Here is a 22442-nt window from a genome sequence, read left to right on the forward strand (position 1 = left end):
TTTGACAACAACATTTCAGTTATTCTCAAAATGATAGCTTGCTGCAGGCCGGGTTTAAAAAAAAAGATTAATTGACTTGCTCCAAGTCATCTCCATAGTGAGAGATAAATCTGATATGGGCACCATGTTTTCTGACTTCTTGTGTCAGTTCTTTACCGATGACACTACCTTCTGAAAACCACAACTTAAGCCAGTATTGCCTTTTTGACTCTGCAGTGTGCCAGGGACAACTGACTGAGCTATCCTGTGACTGACCAAAGTTCATACACCTTGACTATAGGGAGGATCTCTAAAACTTTCATTTCTGTCCTGCCCCAACCCCCTGCCATTTTTCTTAGAACAAGAAGCACCACTTTATTTTCCCTCTTGGTGCTGAGCTCCAGCAGTAGCAGCAGACCCACTGTGATCAGCAAGAGAGAAGGAAAACCTCCAACTACCATGAATCGTGCTTACACAGTACGAGAATGTTTTGGATCCTACTACGAGGAGTTCATTTAAAATTTCATCTACACAGCAGAAGCTGTGAAAAGCATAGACAAGGCTGCAAGTGGCTGGTAAGCTGGCACGTATATCATAGAAATTCCTTATGAGTAAAAAAGAATCTGTGATTTTGTGTGGTACATTTAACATTATCACCACCTACACATTCAGTTAAAAGCTGTTCATGGCTGAGGAGAAACCCGATTCCCTCCTACGTCACATCTCAGCTGCATTTGCTGTAAGCTACGGGTGGCTTCCTTGAGAATGTTTGTACCTTTTACCCAGAGCAAACATTCCAATAGGGCAGCAGTTGGGGAATCTATAAACAGGTTAATTTAGTAACATTTAATAGGTAAATAATAATAATACAATCAATTTAAAATATTTTTTTCTCACTATTTCCTCTCTTTTATCCCCTATATATCACTAATATATAGTCCTCAAGTCCTCTCCATTTTAAGTCCCTCCAATATATGTCTTATTTCCACTCTACCACCCTTGTTTATTTTTTTTAAGATTTTATTTATTTATTTAACAGAGAGAGAGAGAGAGAGAGAGAACACAAGCACAAGGGGAGGGAGGAGCAGAGGGAGAGGGAGAAGCAGGCTCCCCACTAAGTAGAGAGCCCGATGCAGGACTCAATCCCAGGACCCTGGGATCATGACCTGAGCCAAAGGCGGATGCTTAATGGACTGAGCCACCCAGGTGCCCCTCTACCACCCTTGTTTAAACACTAGTTACCTTTAGTACTACAAAGCCCAGTGAAATACTCCTACTACCTATTCTCCCTTCACTTTCTCCAAGTCATTCTTTATGCGTTCCAAATAGTTTGACTGAATCAAATTCTTTTCCTGCTTAAAAACATACAATGACTTGAAAAGTCTTAACTGCTCTGACATTCAAGGTCCTCTAGAATATGGTCTTCACTTACCTATATGACCTTATCTTGCTCTTGTAATCGTAGTAACAACAATAATAATTACTATTCATTGGGTACCCAAACCCCAAACTCTGTGCTAGGTGCTGTCCATATCCTACAGAAACTCCTGCCCCAGCTAGACCCGTGTCCTTATGGTTGCCATGCATGCTTTGTTCTTTTCAACACTATGCCTGTGCTCTATTTTTTATGTCTTCTATGTCCCCAAATCCTGCTAATATTTTGAGACTGAGATAATTTCTCAGCTCCCCCCAAAATCCCCTCAAATCATTCAGATCCCTTGATCTCTTCTATATCTGACTTGTTAACACTCTTTTTCTGTGCCACACTCTACAATATTTAGTACCACTGTGTGATTATTTCGTCCTTTCAGGTATGTAAATTCACCACCCATTAAGTTGTCCTATGTTGGCTTCCATGAATGGGCCTCAAAGCGTGCACGAACCATTTGGAATTGCATGTTTTACAGTTTGTGCGTTTTCTCTAGGTCGGGAGTTTTCATGGCATCACAGAGAGCTCCATGGAGAAGGTTGAGTTCCTCTTTGGATACCAAGTCATACTTTTAGTTCAAGCCTCTTATCTAAACATAGGAAATATTTATCTTATTGCATATCTGCTGATTCTCCACTGTAAAACTTCTAATAGTTATGGGACTGAGTTTTAAAATTCTGACCTGTTGTTTTACTCTGCATTAAATATGAGGTGCCCTGAATTTTGATGCGAAAAACATAAACCACTATTTGCAGAACTTATTTCAACAATAATTTTTAAAGTAAGTATTTTTTGAATAGGTAATACAGTTGCATAATTTGAAGGTCAAAACTACATAAAAAGGTTAACCGGAGAAGTCTCACCCCCACCTACCTTTTATAGGTGACCATCAACAAAAAGATTTTATCTCTGGGGCACCTGGGTGGCTCAGTTGTTAAGCGTCTGCCTTCGGCTCAGGTCATGATCCCGGGGCCCTGGGATCAAGCCCCGCATCGGGCTCCCTGCTCAGCGGGGAGCCTGCTTCTCCCTCTCCCACACGTCCTGCTTGTGTTCCCTCTCTCGCTGTGTCTCTCTCTGTCAAATAAACAAATAAATAAAATTTTATTTTAAAGATTTTATTTATTTGTTTGTCAGAGAAAGAGTGAGAAAGAGAGAGAGAGGGAGAGAGCACAAGCAGGGGGAGTGGCAGGCAGAGGGAGAAGCAGCCTCCCCACTGAGCAGGGACCCCGATGCAGGACTCGATCCCAGGACCCCGGAATCATGACCTGAGCTGAAGGCAGAAGCTTAACCAACTGAGCCACCCAGGTGTCCCAACAAAAAGATTTTAATACTGTAGATGATACAATAATATCTGTAGCTTCATTAGTCAAGGCTCTTTTGGTGACAAGTAAAAGAAATTTATTTCAAACCACTATAAGCAAAAATGAAATTTATTTTAAGAATAGAATATCCCAAGGAAGGCAGAAAGTGCAGCCAGGTTTCAGGAAGGATTGGAACGAGGACTTGGAATCCATCAAGAACACAAGCAGCTAATTTTTGTCTCACTAACTGTGCCCATTGGGTTCTGTTCTCTCTCATTCTCCCTGCAGACTGACTTTGGCATGTGTAAATCCAAACACAGCTGTCCTCTGCTCCTGAGTATACTCATCCTCCATTCAAGTGAGCAGCCCAGCTTCTTATCGCCCAGTGCAAATTTGGAGAGAGAGAGAGAGAGAGAGAGAGAGAGAGAGAGATGGAGAGAGAGAGAGAGAGAGAGATGGAGAGATTCAGGCCCTGTTTGGCCTGACGAGAGTCCTGTGTGCATCCTTGGTTCATCAGCTCTGGACCAGAGAGGTGAGAAACAGTACAAACACGGATGCCAGGGGGATCCAGCCCTGTGTAGGGCCAGCTTAGTACTAGTATCCCCGTAGGGGCCTGCTAAAACGGTCTTGCTGACCATAGAAAACCAACTTTTAATTTTCATGGGCCTGAGGCCACTTTTGGCCCAGATAATAGCCAATGCTGATTATCTCTTCCTCCTGGCTGGAAATAACTCAGGAGAGCCGCAGCGTTTCTGGAGTAGCATACTCTGCTGGGACATGGAGGATTGCTTATCCCTATTTTTATTTAAAGTTTTTTCAAGTTTCCCTGGGCCAATTCACAGTGGCTGTGTTCTGCTATCCTCACTCTAGCTGGTGCTTATGTTACCACCTCTGGTTATCTCCTGGGTATTGCCTAGTCAGGAACAAGGCCCACTGCCTAATTACTGAAAATAGTGGAGCAGAGTGATATATGGCTCCTACCAGATCCTTACAACTCTGTTTTGAAGAAGGTGGGGGTGAACGGTGCTAAGAAAAATAAGTATTGCCTAAGCTACAGTATCTAATTTTAATTCATAAAGAATATGGCTCTGATGTATTTACATGTCATGATGGTGCTAAATGAACTTCATGGATGTTGAGAATGGTGTTAGTAGAAGCGATGTGAAAAAAGCAAAAGGGATATTATCTCTTTAGTAAGATTTTCCACACAGAACAAATATTAGCAATCCTTCCTCCCTTTTTTCCTTCTTTTCATCCATCCATCCATCCATCCATCCATCCATCCTCCCACCCATCTAAGTATTGCAGTACCTTCTCAGAACTCCCCAGGACTTGTACTGTCTAAAATTCTTATTTTACTGCATGAAATATCCTCAATAATATTTTTATAATTAAATTCAATTAAGTCACATATAATGTATTATGAGTTCAGAGGTAGAGTTAAGGGATTCATCAATCATATATAACATCCAGTGCTCATTACATCACGTGCCCTCCTTAATGTCCATCATCCAATTATCCCATCCCCTGCCTCCCTCCCCTCTAGCAACCCTCAGTTTGTTTCCTATGATTAAGAGTCTCTTATGGTTTGTCTCCCTCTCTGATTTCATCTTGTTTTATTTTTTCCTCTCTTCCCCTATGATCTCTGTTTTGTTTCTTAAATTCCACATATGAGTGAGATCAGATGATAATTGTCTTTCTCTGACTGACTTACTTCGCTTAGCATAATACCCTCTAGTTCCCTCCACATCGTTGCAAATGGCAAGATATCATTTTTTGATGGCTGCGTAGTATTCCATTGTATATATGTACCACATCTTCTTTATCCATTCATCTGTTGATGGACATCTGGGCTCTTTCCATAGCTTGGCTATTATGGACAATGCTGCTATAAACATTGGGGTGCAGGTGCCCCTTTGGATCACTACATTTGCATATTTGGGATAAACCCCTGGTAGTACAATTGCTGGGTTGCAGGGTAGATTTATTTTTAACTTTTTGAGGAACCTCCATACTGTTTTCCAGAGTGGCTACACCGGCTTGCATTCCCACCAACAGTGTAAGAGGGTTCCCCTTTCTCTGCAACTTTCCCAACATCTGTCATTTCCTGACTTGTTAATTTTAGACATTCTGACTGGTATGAGGTGGTATCACATTGTGGTTTTGATTTTTATTTCTCCGATGCTGAGTGATGTCGAGCACTTTTTTATGTGTCTGTTGGCCATTTGGATGTCTTCTTTCCAGAAATGTCTGTTCATGTCTTCTGCAAATTTCTTCATGGGATTATTTATTCCTTGAGTGTTGAGTTTGATAAGTTCTTTATAGATTTTGGATACTAGCCCTTTATCTGATATGTCATTTGCATATATCTTCTCCCATTCTGTCAGTTGTCTTTTGGTTTTGTTGACTTTTTCCTTTGCTGTGCAAAAGATTTTTATCTTGATGAAGTCCCAATAGTTCATTTTTGCCTTTGTTTCCCTTGCCTTTGAGACATGTTTAAAAAGAAGTTGTTGTGGCCAAGGTAGAAGAGGTTGCTGCCTGTGTTCTCCTCTAGGATTTTGATGGATTCCTGACTCACATTTAGGTCTTTCATCCATTTTGCATCTATTTTTGTGTATTTTGTATATGATGTATGATGTAAGAAAATGGTCTAGTTTCATTCATTCTAGTGGCTGTCCAATTTTCCCAACACCCTTTATTGAAGAGACTGTTTTTTTTCCATTGATATCCTTTCCTTCTTTGTTGAAGATTAGTTGACCATAGAGTTGAGGGTCCATTTCTTAGTTCTCTATTCTGTTCCATTGATCTATGTGTCTATTTTTGTGCCAATACCATACTGTCTTGATGATTACAGCTTTGTAATAGAGCTGGAAGTCTGGAATTGTGATGCCACCAGCTTTGGTTTTCTTTTTCAACATTCCTCTGGCTATTCGGGGGCCTCCCTGGTTCCATATAAATTTTGGGATTATTTGTTCCAGCCTTGTGAAAAAAGTTGATGGTATTTTGATAGGGATTGAGTTAAATGTGTAGATTGCTCTAGGTAGCATAGACATTTTAACATTTGTTCTTCCAATCCATGAGTATGGAACGTTTTTCCATTTCTTTGTGTCTTCCTCAATTTCTTTCATGAGTATTCTATAGTTTTCTGAGTACAGATCCTTTGCCTCTTTGGTTAGGTTTATTCCTAGGTATCTTATGGTTTTGGGTGCAGTTGTAAATGGGATGGACTCCTTAATTTCTCTTTCTTCTGTCTCATTGTTAGTGTATAGAGATGCAAATGATTTCTGTGCATTGATTTTTATATCCTGCCACTTTGCTGCAGATGCTTAACTGACTGAGCCACCCAGGCACCCTTATTGGGAGATTTTTTATTACTGCTCCAATTTCCTTGCTGGTTATGGGTCTGTTTAGGTTTTCTATTTCTTCCTATTTACCTTTTGGTAGTTTATACATCTCTAGGAATGTGTCCATTTCTTCCAGATGGCCTAATTTGTTGGCATATAGTTGCTCATAATATGTTCTTATAATTGTTTGTATTTCTTCTGTTTGGGTTGTGATCTCTCCTCCTTCATTCATGATTTTATTTATTTGGGTCCTTTCTCTTTTCTTTTTGATAAGTCTGGCTAGGGGTTTACCAATCTTATTAATTCTTTCAAAGAACCAGCTCCTAGTTTCGTAGATCTGTTCTACTGTTCTTTTGGTTTCTATTTCATTGATTTCTGCTCTAATCTTTATTAATTCTCTTCTCCTGCTGGGTTTAGGCTTTATTTCCTGTTCTTTCTGCTGCTCCTTTCGGTGTAAGGTTAGGTTGTGTATTTGAGAACTTTCTTATTTCTTGAGAAAGGCTTACATTGCTGTGTACTTCCCTCTTAGGACCACCTTTGCTGCATCCCAAAGGTTTTGAGCACTTGTTTTCATTTTCACTTGTTTCCATAAATTTTTAAAATTCTTCTTTAGTTTCCTGGTTGAGCCATTCATTCTTTAGTAGGATGCTCTTTAACCTCCATGTATTTGGATTCTTTCCAAATTTCCTCTTGTTTTTGAGTTCAAGTTTCAAAGCACTGTGGTCTGAAAATATGCAGGGAATGATGCCAGTCTTTTGGTTCCAGTTGAGACCTGATTTGTGACTGAGTATGTGATCTATTCTGGAGAATGTTCCATGGGCACTAGAGAAGAATGTGTATTCTGTTGCTTTAGGGTGGAATGCTCTGAATATATCTGTGAAGTCCATCTGGTCCAGTGTGTCATTCAAGCCCTTGTTTCCTTGTTGATCTTCTGCTTAGATGATCTGTCCATTGTAGTGAGTGGAGTGTTAAAGTCCCCTACTATTATTGTATTATTATTGATGTGTTTCTTTAATTGTTTTATTAATTGGTTTATATAATTGGCTGCTCCCATGTTAGGGGCATAAATATTTACAATTGTTAGATCTTCTTGTTGGATAGACCCTTTAATTATGATATAGTGTCCTTCCTCATCTCTTATTACAGTCTTTGGTTTAAAATCTAATTTGTCTGATATAAGGATTGCTACCCCCAGCTTTCTTTTGGTGTCCATTAGCATGATAAATGGTTTTCCACCCCCTCACTTTCAATCTGGAGGTGTCTTTGGATCTAAAATGAGTCTCTTGCCAACAGCATATGGATGGGTCTTGCTTTTTTATCCAATCAGATACCCTGTGTCTTTTGATTGGGGCATTTAGTCCATTTACATTCAGAGTAAATATTGAAATATATGAATTTAGTGCCATTGTATTACCTGTGAAGTGACTGTTACTGTATATTGTCTGTGTTCCTTTCTGGTCTATGTTACTTTTGGGCTCTCTCTTCACCTTTGAGGTGTAGGATCTTACCTTCACCTTAAAGGATCCCCTTTAACATTTCTTGCAGGCTGGCTTAGTGATCACAAATTCTTTTAGTTTCTGTTTGTCCTGGAAGCTCTTTGTCTTTTCTATTCTTAATGACAGCCTTGCTGGATAAAGTATTCTTGGCTGTATATTTTTCTCATTTAGCACCCTGAATGTGTCATGCCAGTCCTTTCTGGCCGGACAGGTCACTGTGGTTAGGTCTGCTGCCAGCCTTATGTTTCTACCTCTGTAGGTTAAGGACCTCTTGTTCTGAACTGCTTTCAGGATTTTCTCTTTGCCTCTGAGATTTGTAAGTTTCACTATTATATGTCGGGGTGATGACCTATTTTTATTGATTTTGAGGGAGGTTCTCTGTGCCTCCTGGATTTTGATGCCTGTTTCCTTCCACAGATTAGGGAAGTTCTCCACTTTAATTTGCTCCAATATTCCTTCTGCCCCCTTCTCTCTTTCCTCTTCTTCTGGGATCCCAATTATTCTAATATTGTTTTACTTTATGGTATCACTTATCTCTCAAATTCTCCCCTCGTGATCCAGTAGTTGTTTATCTCTCTTTTTCTCAGCTTCTTTATTCTCCATCGTTTGGTCTTCTATGTCACTAATTCTTTCTTCTGCCTCATTTATCCTAGCAGTTAGAGCCTCCATTTTTTATTGCATCTCATTAATAGCCTTTGATTTCGAGTTGGTTAGATTTTAGTTCTTTTCTTTCTCCAGAAAGGGATTCTCTAGTGTCTTCCAGGCTTTTTTCAAGCCCAGCTAGTATCTTTATAATCATTATTCTGAACTCTAGTTCCAACTTCTTACTTGTATCCATACTGATTAGGTCCCTGGCAGTCAGTAGTGCCTCTTGTTCTCTTTTTTGAGGTGAGTTTTTCCGTGTTGTCATTCTTGCATTAAGTGGTCACTTTTCTATTTGTAGAATTGCAGCAATTCTTTTCTTAAATCTCTGGTTGAGTTCACAGGTGTTCAGGGTGATTTGATAGCTATCTAGCTGAATTCCTGGGACCAGACAAAACTAAGGTCTCCTACTCCTCCACCATCATGGAAAAGCCTATCCTCAATAATGTTTATGAATAAAAACCAACCTGTATAGTATACTTTTGTGTGCCAGGCACTCTTTTTTTTTTTTTTTTTAAAGATTTTATTTATTTATTTGAGACAGAGAGAATGAGAGACAGAGAGCATGAGAGGGAGAAGCAGACTCCCGGCCGAGCAGGGAGCCCGATGTGGGACTCGATCCCGGGACTCCGGGATCATGACCTGAGCCAAAGGCAGTCGCTTAACCAACTGAGCCACCCAGGCGCCCCTGTGCCAGGCACTCTTAAAAGTATTTTGTGATTATTCAACTAATTCTTGAAACCACCCTAGGAGGTGACCACAATTATGATCCCCATTATACAGATGAGGAATAAGGCACAGAGATGATAATTGCTCAAAATCACAAATCTAGTAAGTGGTACTGTCAGGATGTAAACCTAAGTACGTTTGACTCTAGACTCTTTACTTTTTAACCTACCTTCACTATCTCATAGTGAGGGCTATATTCAAAACAGTGATTACCAAATCATTGAACATGTTTTAAAAATATACTTAACAGGATTGACAAATCTGCTGATGCAGCTCATTTGTGACCCTGCAGAGGTAAGTGCTTCTGAACTGGCCTGGTTGGCCTGGTTGTCATTTTCTTCTCTAGCCATTTCTTGAGGGCTTACCTTTGGTAAATGCCACCTTTCTCACAAGCTTTAGATTTGGAAGCTATCTATGAATAACAAATTCTTTAAAAACATTGTAGCTCCAAATTAACATCATATTTTCTTTTCTAATTTTTTATTATGGGTAGTAGTAGCCCTCATTTGAATGCTGTCTTCCTAGGTGGTGGCCATCCACACTGTATATAACAGCAGAGCTCTGTTGGAAGTGGCAAAAGAGATGAAAGTCGAGTTGATAACTAAGCTAGGATGAGACTTGAGAAAGCAATAAAACAGATGGATTATTGCTTTGGAGTGGTTTTGATCTAAATATGGAGAATGATTATGAACTGTAAGGCTTTGAAAAATCAGTATGACCCTGTAAAGATAACAGGTAGGAACGCCGTGCTTGAATCTTAATGTACAAGTTAAGACCCAGAAGTGCTCATGACTCCCTAAGAATTTTCTCAAGAACATTTCCAATAAAGTCACACACGTAGTGTGGTTGACAGCATTAGAATACACTTGAGATCAGTAATGATGAATCTGAATTCACACTGGTTGACATAGTTGTTTTTCTCTAGCTATGTTCAGCTTTGATGGTGCAAAAATTAGACAAAAGCAGAGCTGGATTTAACTGGGGTTGTGGTTTCACAAAGCCAGATAGGGGAAGGGAGTTGAGGGAATCTTTGCTATTCTCAACTATTCATTATATGTAAATTTTATAAACACCTTTTCCAATTTCATATAAAAGTCTTGGGAATTTATTTGAACTCTCTTGACCATACTAATCAATTTGGGACTAATCACCTCCTTTAGGATACTGAGTCTTACATCTGTTTACAATGTAAAGATTTTTTAGTCTCTATAACATCTTTCAATAGAGTTTTCAATTTTTCTCCAAAAAATTAAATCACATAGAGATACTAAATCTAGTATCAGTGGACATGAAAAAAACTGTGTATCTATCACAACCTTGCTCATTGTTTTCATATTTAAAGTTGTCTTGTGAAAATTTGCCATTCTAAGTTTCATCATAAAATTATGAAATTATTATTGCTGTCAAATTTTATTTTGAGACTCAAATGGTCTAGTAATAACAAATGTTGTAACTCAGCTGCCCATTTAGAAATAGTTCTCTTAAAAAAAAAAAAGAAAGAAAGAAAAAAGAAATAGTTCTCTTGTAGCTGTTTTCCTTTGAGTTTTTATCCTCTAAGTAGGCTGTCTTGCCTCTCCCAAAGATATTGTGTTATTTCTCCCTTGTAAATATTTATTTTTTCTTTTCACTTAGTTCCCCTACAGTACAAAATATTTGGAAATGCAGTGTCCTAAAGAGATTGTGTAAATGTTTTAAGGCATCATGCATCATTATAATTAGTTACTCAAGTTCACAGCCCCAAATTTCAACTTTATATTAGATTTTTAGAAATCCAGTAATTTGGTTAAAATGAGGGTTCTCTTTCTCTCTGTGTGTGTGTGTGTGTGCATGAGCATGTGTGTAACATTGGCTGTATATTTGGATTAGTTTCCTATGTCTGCCATAACAAGGTACCACAAACTGGATGGTTTAGAACAATAGAAATTTATTCTGTCACACTCACACTTTTGGAGGCCACATGTAGAAAATCAAGGTGTTGACAAGGGCATGCTCCCTCCAAATCTTCTAGGATCCACTCTTGCCTCTTATAAGTTTTTGGAAGCCCCATGTATTCTGTGGCTTGTGGTAGCACTGCTGTAATTTCTGCCTCTGTCTTCACATGGCCATCTTCTCTATGTGATTTTGTCTTCTACTCATCTTAGAAGGACACCAATTGTATTGGATTAAACCCAGCCTGCTGTGGTATGACCTCATCTTAACCAACTACATCTGCCAGGACCCTATTTCCAAATAAGGTCATTCTGAGGTAGTGGGGGTGAGGACTTCAAAATATCTTTTTTTGGGAGATACAGGTCAACTCATAACAACACCTAAGTACTTGCTAAGAGATCCCGTGTTAGTTTTTTAGGAATATGTGCATATTCATTTAAAAATGTAACTTCGAGAAAATAAAAAATGAAAATAAATAAAAATGTAACTTTAACATTTTTGTTAAATGAAATAATATACTGTTAAAATCTGCAAGGATAAAATATTGCACATCAACTAGACCTTTATGAGAACTCTTCATTGTTTCCTTCAATAAGAGTTCTGCAGGTGATATTTTTTATATTTTTGATTAAGAAATTTGTCTGAATCACTGACTTTACTATAGTTTTCTTGAGTATATTTCCAAGACTATGCAGCTTCCTACATAGTTTCATATTTGCTTCTAGAAATGAGAAAGATAAAGTTTGAGAAAAGAAGCTCATCTAAGTTAAACACACTGTGTGACTCTCCTCTCTCTTTATTTTCTTACTTTGAAATGTATAAAAGGAAACGGTCTTCTTTCAAAAAAGGCTCTAAAATATCTTGTTACATTTATAAAGTCTTCTGAACGCTGTAATAAGTCTGCCAGCACCATCTTTGCTTTAGAACATTGTTGAAAATGTCCTTCTGTAAAATAGATCTTTCTGAGCTGCTCACCCCAATATTTGTGTTGGTTCAAAAGAGAAATGAAAAGTTAACAATAAACAACAGTAAAAACAAAATCTTGAAGGTAGATCAGAGCTAGAGGGTGGTCATCTAGTTGAACTCCCTGATTTACAATGGAGATAGTGAGGCCCAGATGTTCCTGAAGGTCACTTTGTTGAAACATGGCAGAACTGGGTCTAAAATCATGCTCTACTGAATCACATTGTCTTTTCTTTCTTATCTTATTCAGAACTTGTACAAAAGGTTAACAACGGCTGGCACTGAATTGTACACTTTTTTATTGCAGTATAGTTGACACACAATGTTATATTAGGTTCAGGTGGATCACATAGTGTTTCAACAACTGTATACATTGTGTACCACAAGTGTAGCTCCCATCTGTGCCCATACAGAGCTATTACAGTACCATTGACTAGGTTCCTTATGCTGTACTTTTCATCGCTAGGATTTATTCATTCCATAACTGGAATACTATACTTCCTACTCCCCTTCACCCATTTTGTCCATTCCCCTGTTCCCCTCCCCTGTGGCCACCATTAGTTTGTTCTCTGTATTTGTGGGTCTGTTTCTACTTTTGTTTGTTTGTTTTTTCATTTGTTTTGTTTTCTAGATTCCACATAAAAGTGAAATCATATGGTATTTGTCTTTCTCTGTCTGACTTATTTCACTTAGCATAATACTCTCCAAGTCCATCCAAGTTGTCACAAGTGGTAAGATCTCATTCTTTTTTAGGGCTGAGTAATATTCTATTCTATTCTTTGTCATGTTGAGGTATGTTCCCTTTATATCTACTTTGTTGAGTTTTATAATAACTAGATGTTGAATTTTATCAGATGCTTTTTATGTGTCTATTGAGTTGATCATATGATTTTTATCCTTCATTTTGTGTTAAACCATCCTTGCATCCTTGGAATAAATCCTACTTGATCATGGTATATGATCTTTTTAATGTATTGCTGACTTCAATTTGCTAATATTTTGTCGAGGATTTTCTATGTTCATCAGGGATATTGGCCTGTAATTTTCTTTTCTTATGATATCCTTGTTTGCTTTTGGTATCCAGGTAATGCTGTCCTCATAAAATGAGTTTGGAGGAGTTACCTCCTCTTCTATTTTTGGAAAAGTTTGAAAAGGATTGCTGTTAGTATTTCTTTGAATGTTTGATAGTATTCATCAGTGAAAACTGTTTAAGAAATAGTCTTAAAACATTTCTTAACTTTCAAAAAATCTGCACACATTTATAAGGTTAAGTTAAAATGTAAACTTAAATAATGCTCTGTCATGCAGCATGAAATACCATACTACAAGTTCACCTTTCTAGAGGGCAAATTAGATTAATAGGAAACTTAGTGTTTTTTTCTGTTCTTTCTTTGTGGATTTCTTGTTAGTGATTCATAGGCCTTCCAAATTGATCACCTAACTTTCTTATCTTTTGTCTTCTGTATTATGTCTCTTTGTCTTTTTTTTTAAATCCATCTTTATTGATATAAAATTTTTATTCAATAAAGTTCACTCATTTTAATTGTACAGTTCAATGAGTTTTGGCAATGTATATAGTCATATAGCCTTCACCACTCTCACTCCAAAGAGTTCCCTCATCCCCTTTGTAGTCACCCCCTTTCCTTTCCCTCTCCCCCCAGGAGTTTTGCCTGTTTTAAAATGTCACATAAACAGACTCACATAGTATATGGGCTTTTGTGTCTTTTTTATTTTTTTAAGATTTTATTTATTTATTTGACAGAGAGAGACACAGCGAGAGAGGGAACACAAACAGGGGGATTGGGGGAGGGTGAAGCAGGCTTCCCGCCGAGCAGGGAGTCCGATGTGGGGCTCAATCCCAAGACCCTGGGACCATGACTTGAGCCAAAGGCAGACGCTTAATGACTGAGCCACCCAGATGCCCCTTGTGTTTTGTTTCTTTCATTTAATATCATTCATTGGAGTTTTTTTCATGCTATGTACATTAATAGTTTGTTTCTTTTTATTGCAGGGTAGGATTCCTAAGCCACAAATTATTGGTCCATTCACCAATTGATGGACATATAAGTCATTTCCAGTTTTCATTTCTTCTGGATAGATACCTAGGTATGGAATTTCTGGGTCATGTGATTAGGTATGTTTAGCTTCATAAGAAATTGCCAAATAATTTTCTAAAGTGACTGTACCATTTTATACTTGCAAAAGCATTTACTGTATAACCTTGCCAAGATTTTATTCTATGTTTGCTTTGAGAAATTTTATAGTTTTATAGTTTATAGCTGTTCTATTTAGGCCCATGATTCATTTTGAGTTAATGTTTTGCATATGATGTGAGATGAGAATCAAGATTCTTTTTATTGATTGATTTGGGGGTTTTTTTGCGTATGGATATCCATTTATACTAGCACCATTTGTTGAAAAGACTATCTTTTCCTCATTGAAATACCTTGGTACTTTTGTAAAAAATTAATTAGCTATATACTGTATGTCTATGAGTCTTTCTGGACTTCCTATTCTGTTCCATTGATCTATTTGTCTACCTTGATGCCAGTACCACATTGTCTTAATCATTGTAGCTTTATCATAAATCTTGAAATCAAATTGACGTCCTTCTAGTTCTTTAAATTTCTCTAAGCAATATTTGCAGTGTAATGGTAGTGGGCATATTTTATTTAATCCATCCTTAAATATTTCATGTTTTCTGTTGCTGTTGGAAATGATACTGCATTTTTTAAAAAAAACTTATAATTTCTACTTGTTTGTTGCTGATACATCTTTTGTTCCTTTTTCTATTTCCAGGGAGGTTTATCAAGTTTATCTTCCAAAACTTCTATTAATTTTTTTAAAAATTGCAATTAAAAATGTTTAGTGTGGTAAAATATACATGAAATAAAATTTACCATTTTAGTCATTTTTAAGTGCACAGTTCAGTGACATTAAGTACATTCACATTGTTGTACAACTACCACCACCGTCCATCTCCAGAAGTTTTTCATCATCCCATACTGAAACTGTCTACTCATCTGGCCCCCGTTACCCACTGTTCTACTTCCTGCCTCTATGTATTTGATTATTCTAGGTACCTTATTCACAAATGAGTTACATATCTACTACTACATGAAAGGAAAAAATTTCCACCCAGGACAATAAATAATATTGAGATAAAATGGAAATGTCAGATGACAGTGAGTTTGTAGCCATAAAAGGAAAGTGAGTTTCCAAAAAGACACTGGCAAGGCAATATACTATGGCATTTCCGGTGATGAATGTATTCCTGAGTTCTCTGGAAACTAGAAAACAAGTTGAATAATGAGCAATATATATCTGTTGATTAAAAAAAATCCTATACCTCATAAATACAAGTAGAATATAAAAGAATCATTTATTGTCTAATTTTTTAATTTAATGGAGCTTGCTTAACCTCTTATTGCTTTTCTTCCAACCATTTCCTTCTCTTCAGCATCTTCATTAGAGGGTGGTTAGTTACACGTAGAGGCAAAAGTCCACCAGGCAATTCTACTCTTTGTTTTTGGCTAAGAGGCTGGAGCTACCAGCTTAATGAGAGTTTAAGGATTATCTATGGTTTAAATTATTGGTGCTGTCCCTATTACTATAGATTACTTAGTGCTAAATATAATTATACTGAGTACTTACTGGAATACTATTTTGAGTTCCAAGTTTAATATTTAAGGTGGATGAAGAAGATAAAATGATACCAAAAACTAAAGAACTAGACCTATGAAGAAGAGCAAAAGCTGACTTTTTGTTTTGATTTGTTTTGCCTGGGAAAAGTAAAGGTTAAGTGGAAATAGCATTGTTCAAGTACATCAAGAGATATTTCATGTCGGTGTTTCCCATGGCTCCTTTCTAGGCCTTTTCCTCCAAGGGTAGCAGAGAGTATGCATCAACCTGCTCCACCACCCCCACCCCACAATTTTCCCCCAGACCTTTACCCATGAAACTTAACTTACAAGTTTAGGTACCTGGTCTCCAGACTAGACCTCCATCCTAAGCCCCAGCCCTGGCTTTGTAGCTGCTTCCTGATTGTTTCTACTCCAATAGTCTACAGGCAAGTCAAGTTCACTGTAGTATCTAAAAACTAAGGTTGTCATAGTCTCCCCAGCATTATGCACCAGTTCTGTGCTTCCTCTCCTGATTCTTTGCATTCACGGTGGTAGCACCAATTTACCTTGCCACCTATGCACAAAGCTTATTTCAGACTTTTTTTCTTCTTCTTTTCCATCAGACCCTCCATCTTATTAGTCATCAAATTCTATGAGTTCAGCTTCTTCAGTGTTTTTCAAATTTATCTTCTCCTATTTCCCAAGCTATTGGTTCAGGCCCCTATCAATTTTTGCCCAAATTATTATTAGTAGTTATGTTTCACTTAAGCCACAGTAACTATAACCAAGTTATTGGGCAAAGATTATCTGTAATATTGTAATTGCATCTTAAATATTGTTTCCTTACTCTATCATCCACAACCCATCCTCTATCAGTGTTATTTTTGTAAATTAGCAATCAGGTCATCCCACCATTTTAAAAAAGATTTTATTTATTTATTTACTTACTTACTTACTTAAGAGAGAGAGTGAGAGAATGGTTTGGAGGAGGGGTAGGGGAGAGGGAGTGAGGGAGAGAATCTGAAGCAGACTTGGTGCGGAGCCCAATTTGGGGCTTGATCTCATGACTGCAGGATCATGACCTGAGCTAAAATGAAGAGTCAGAGGCTTAACTAACTGAGTCACCCAGGCACCCCTTGCCCACCATTTTGCTTAAAGACTTTTAATATCTCTTTACTTAGAGGATAATGCCTTCACTCTTCAGCATGGCATTCAAGATTTTTCACAGTCTGTATGTGGTTTATTTTTCCTGGTTTTATCTTCAGTCACTTTCTACCTCTCTTTACCAAATGTCTCTCTATGCCTTGAATCTGTGCTGGAGTTTTAGCCCTCCCTGCCTCTGTAGGTGCTATTCCCCCTTTCATTAGATGGCTTTCCTTCTTTCTCTACCTTAAAAGATTAATTTCTTTTTATGAAGACTTCCCCAAATCCTGCTGGAATATGTCTATGTTTGTGTCTGTCTCTCTCTCTAATATATATACATATATAGTATGAATTATGTTGTATTAATTATGAGCATATAATATATATTATACATTTATAGTATGAGTTAATTAATATACGTATATCCTATATATTCACACACACATATATATACACACATGTATATGAATATATTTACATTTACATTTATGTATATACACCTAAATATTCTTATGTAAACTGGACTATATGTACCTTGATGTTAAGAAGTGTGTTTTATTTATTCTTTATCACCAGGACCTAGAAGGTCAGATTTTAGTTGAGTAAATGCGTAATGTTTATTGCAAAGATAGTGACTACCTGGTTTCTATTTCCAGAGAAGATAAAACAGCAGAAATTATACTTTAGTCTTTGGTATTAGGAAGAATAGGTGAGATGCTGGAACGAGTTATTTATAACTTGGATAATTTTATGAATTCTTTTCTGTAGTTCTTTTTTCTCATGAGTATAGATTTTTATTTGTCTAAGATGGTTTAGGAATTTCTCTGCTTGGATTTGTGCTGCTAGATCAAAATTAATTTTCTTCTGAATCAAAAATAATTTTTCTGTTAGATCACAATAAATTTCACCAGAGAAATGGTACACATTGCACTTAGCCTAAGGAAATGCAGTATTAATGCAGAGGACCCAAGAAGGTTAAAGGAGAAAGACTAGGTTCAATTTTAATTATGACTTTCGCTTGCCTATTATGTGATTTCTTTTTGGAACTTAAAAACTTGATTTTAAGTCCAACACTAATTTTCAATGTTTAACGAGGATGGCTGAAGATGTTGATCTCATAATATTTATATTTCTATTCTTATTACAGAATGAACTTAGTAGAAGTCAAAATGTTAATCAGAACAAGGAGATGCATTTCACAAAAAAGGTACATTTCATGCAAAATGGTAGGGACAATGACATAGCAAGCTGTTAGTTTTTCCCTTAGGAGTGCCAACATGATGTTTCAGTTTTTTTTTAAGTAGAAAGGTTGAATGTAATTCAGTGGTGCTCTGGAATATTGGCAAGTCATTTTTCAGTAGACAAATAAATTGTGCACAGCCTTCGAAATAGATTTGTCAGGAATCTATCACTCGTTTTCCTCCTGTGTGCTGAACCTACTCTGGAGTCCACAACCTGCAGTATGTAGATAAGAGTATAGCCATCCTATGCCTTTTAATTCTTTCAGGGGGGCAAACATGATAGAAGGACAATTAACCTGTTCAATGTATGCCAGATTAGGGATCAATTCAGCTTCCTGCAAAAAGGTAGAATTCTAGAATGGGATATTTCCTTAAGTAGTGAGTTTCCCTTTACTGAAAATGTTCAAGCACATTTGTGCTGATTTGTTCAGTGCTGTATTCCAGAGTGCTTGGTACAGAGTAAATACCCAATAAATATTTAATATACAAATGAATAAAGCACAAAATAGATGATGTTTAAATTAGCTTATGCTGTGTAATGAACCATCCCAAAAAGTAGTAGTTTAAAACAACAATGATTTGTTATTTTTCATGATTCTGAGGGTTGGCTGCAGAATCTGAAATGGTCTCACATTTCTGGGGACCTCAGCTCTATGGTTGGGACAGCTAGGTCTCTCTCCCCGCGTGTATCTCATCTTCAGCCTCAGTGTTCCAAGAGAGTGAGAATGGTAACTGCAAAGCCTCTGCTGGTTAGGCTCGCAACTCATTTCCAGGGCATTCTATTGGTCAAGAAAGTCACAAGGCCAGCTCAGAAGGGGTGGGAAAATTGACCCTACCTCTGGATGGGAGTTGTTGCAAAAAGTTTGTGGCTGTTTTTAATCTACCACAGATGACCAACTTAAAAAAAAACCTTGTGTAGGGAATTCTTGTAATGGGATGGAGATTGGTCAACCTGACCTCCCAGAGCCCTTCCAACTCAGATTCTATAATTCCATCAAGCTGAATGGATCTCTTGCAGTGTTCTAAGAGAATAGTTACTAACTTGTGGTATCTGGAAATTTTAATCTACTTCTGGTAAGGTAATTTCAAAAATAATTCATGGAGTAATCCTTTTTCTAATTATTATTATGATTAAGAATTTATATTCTTCCTTTAAGCATTTCAAATGCCCATCAGAATTTTGTTAGTAAGAGTGATATTTACATGTAGTTGCACTAATGTGTAACTAACTCTATATTTAATTCTGGTGTATCAGCAACATTCTCCTTTCCTTATGCTTTGTTGACCATTCTTTTTTTTTTTTTAAAGATTTTATTTTATTTATTTGACAGAGAGAGAGAGACAGCTAGAGAGGGAACACAAGCAGGGGGAGTGGGAAAGGGAGAAGCAGGCTCCCAGCCAAGCAGAGAGCCTGATGCGGGGCTCGATCCCAGGACCCTGGGATCATGACCTGAGCCCAAGGCAGACGCTTAACGACTGAGCCACCCAGGCGCTCCTCTTTGTTGACCATTCTATGAACACTGGGTAAACTCTTTACTCTTAATTCATCCATCAAATACTGACATTTTAGAAGTCACTGAGCTCAATAATATAAAATTTTAATTTTTCTTCTGCTTCAGAGGAGAGTGTGTATATTATTGTCTCAGTATTTATGGCTATTTGTTAAAAAAGTTGTAAATCTACCACTTTTCTGTAATTATCCTTCTATGATACTTTTTTAAAAAGATTTTATTTATTTATTTTATTTAATTTTTTTTTTTAAAGATTTTATTTATTTGAGACAGAGAGAATGAGAGAGAGAGAGCACATGAGAGGGGGAGGGTCAGAGGGAGAAGCAGGCTCCCTGCCGAGCAGAAAGCCTGATGCGGGACTCAATCCAGGGACTCCAGGATCATGACCTGAGCCGAAGGCAGTCGCTTAACCAACTGAGCCACCCAGGTGCCCCTTATTTATCTATTTTAGAGAGAAAGAGTGTGTGTGTGTGTACACATGCAGGAGAGAGTGGGGGGAGGGGCAGAGGAAGAGGCAGAGAATCTCTAGCTGACTCTGCGCTGAACGTGGAGCCTGAAGTGGGGCTCAATCCCATGACCCTGAGACATGACCTGAGCCGAAATCAAGAGTTGGTCGCTTAACTAACTGAGTCACCCAGGTGCCCCCTTCTATGATGCTTTTAATAAATTAAAGATATTCCCTTGAGACTATTTTAGTAATAGCAGGCACACAGATATATGAATGCAGAGATCTCATATAAGTAACTTACAAATAATATATGTGAAAACTGTAAAAGTATTCCATTAAGGAGTGTCAGAACAGTTATAGTGGGAAAGCAGTATGGGGAAGACTGACCTATTGATAGCTAAATTGTTACTTATGGTATAAAGGTTTATACCATAAAATTTTGCTAGTATATTTTTGTATGTGTATGCAGTTGAAAATCATATGTTTTTGATAATTTTTGACAAATACTTGAAACATGACTATTTTAGTTATCATTGTAGGAATCTATTTTGCTTAAAATTTTTAGTTTGGCATTAAACTTCCACCCCAAAATTCTACAGTAGTATTTTTCTCTTCCTACTCTTCAAAAATAACACAAAATAAAGCCAAACAAACTCAAAGCACCTCACAGCCATTTTGTAGAAATAAAACCAGTTCATCTTTGTGGAATGGATATGCCAGGTCCTGAACATATTGTTGATAATTTTTTTAAAGATTTTATTTATTTATTTGACACAGAGAGAGAGAGATCACAAGCAGGAGGAGCAGCAGACAGAGGGAAAAGCAGGCTCCCTGCTACGCAAGGAGCCTGAGGCGGGACTCAATTCCAGGACCCTGGGATCATGCCCTGAGCTAAAGGCAGATGCTTAAATGACTGAGCCACCCTGGCATCCCTGTATTGTTGATAATCAACCTGGTCAGGTAACGTTCCCAGGAAATCTTCTACCTTTCCCTTTTCTAAGAATTAATAAAATTTATTTCTTAGAGCAGTTCTCGATTTACAGAAAAACTGAACAGAAAGTACAGAGAGTTCTCACACACTCCCATGCCTACTCTGCAACCAGTTTACCCTATTACTAACATTTTGCATTGGTGTACATTTGCTGCAAGTGATGAACCAGTATCGATATAACTAATGTCCACAGTTTACATTAGGGTTCATTCTTTGTGATGTATGGTTCTGTGGGTTTTGCCAAATGCATAATGTCATGTATCCCCCATTATAGTATCATAGAGAATAGTTTTGCTGCCCTAAAAATCTCCTTGTCTCCTTGTTCCACCTATTCATCTCTCCTCCTTCCTTCCCCAACCACCTTTCCTTTTTAATACCTAAATTAAGCCTAGAGTAATATTAATTAGTTTGAGCTAAGAATTTGCTTAAATAACCAATGATTCCCCATGGCAATCAAAATTTCTTAATCATTTAGACCAGCAGTGTCCAATAGAAATATGATGTGATCATATGTGTATTTAAAATATTCTAGAAGCTGCATTTAAAAAATAAAGAAAACCAAGTGAAAATAATTTAGTAGTTTATACTTATTCCAATATATTGACAATATCAATTACAAAATGTAACCATATAAAAATTGAGATGTTTTAGTGTTTTTGTACTAACACTCAAAACCTAGTGTGCATTTTTTTTTTTTTAAGATTTATTTATTTGGGGGGGGAAGGATGGAGGGAGAGGGTAAGAAAGAATCTCCAGCAGACTCCCTACTGAGCGAGGAGCCTGACCCAGGCCTGGATCCCACCACCCTGAGGTCCTGACCTGAGCTGAAATTGAGTGGGATGCTTAACTGACTGAACCACCCAGCCCCCCCTCTAGTGTGCATTTTAAACTCACAGCACATCTCATTTCAGTATAGTCACACTTAAAGTGCTCAATAGCCACAAGTGGCCTGTGACTAAGATACTAGACAGTGCAGGCCTAGACTGTGAGCAATCTGAGAGCAGGTTATCCCGTCTCCAAGGCCTCCAGAATAGAAATGCGGTGGATATTTTTGTAAGGTATACCAGAAACGTAAAAGGAGCTCTCTAAACCTTTGCATTGCTGATACTTGTATTGTTCTGCGACCACTTTCCTTTAAACTTCCTTTCCAGTTTTGGAAAAAGTGGAATGGGGATCATACTCATTCCAGCATATCAAACAAATGAATACTGGCCTTCCTGACTCCCAGAGGCCTGAATCATCTGAAATGTTGACTCATGAGCCTAAGGTGACTGAAATGTAATGGAAATCAAATTTGCCTTCCAAGGCATCATTTTGTTTCCACTTTCCTCTTCTCTCTCTTTGGGTGACTCATCTTTCTACCATGTAAGAGTCCAGCAGCAGGCAGAGCCCCAAACCCTCCTGAATGAGCCGACTTTGAAATGGCCCCAGTCCTACAGACTGTGCAAGCCCAGCTGTTTTGCCTACCTCATCCAGGGTTTGCAGTTTGGACGGAAAACAATCTTAAAGCTGCCCCCCGCCCCCGCCTTTTTTTTTTCTTTTAAGGTGGTGAAGGTAGTAGTGACGAGTTGGTCTGGTAATTTAAGTTTGAAAAAAGGTTATCTTTTTATTTCAAAATCTTTTAATACTTAGTGTATACTTAAATCCTTAGGGCCTACTTCACAGTAGCTTTC

At 37.6% G+C, this 22442-nt stretch overlaps 2 long non-coding RNA genes across 3 annotated transcripts in view; one reads left to right on the forward strand and one right to left on the reverse strand.

Moving 5' to 3' along the window:
• LOC123851302 (uncharacterized) overlaps positions 1–20686 on the forward strand; it is a 40891-nt gene extending 20205 nt beyond the window's left edge. The window contains exons 3-6 of one of the 2 annotated variants that reach the window (XR_010405697.1): positions 2998–3241; positions 13824–13946; positions 17726–17785; positions 20556–20686. This is a non-coding gene — a long non-coding RNA (uncharacterized LOC123851302). The remainder of the gene's footprint in view (positions 1–2997; positions 3242–13823; positions 13947–17725; positions 17786–20555) is intronic. The other variant, XR_006792529.3, reaches the window with a different exon arrangement.
• The window catches only part of LOC135361769 (uncharacterized), a 49336-nt gene that overhangs the window by 26513 nt on the left and 381 nt on the right, over positions 1–22442 (reverse strand). The window lies entirely within an intron of this gene.

The sequence above is a fragment of the Mirounga angustirostris genome, unplaced genomic scaffold, assembly GCF_029215605.1.
Source record: "Mirounga angustirostris isolate CCGP_5_RB_7025 unplaced genomic scaffold, mMirAng1.0.hap1 SCAF_10, whole genome shotgun sequence".
In the NCBI taxonomy this organism is placed as follows: Eukaryota; Metazoa; Chordata; class Mammalia; order Carnivora; family Phocidae; genus Mirounga; species Mirounga angustirostris.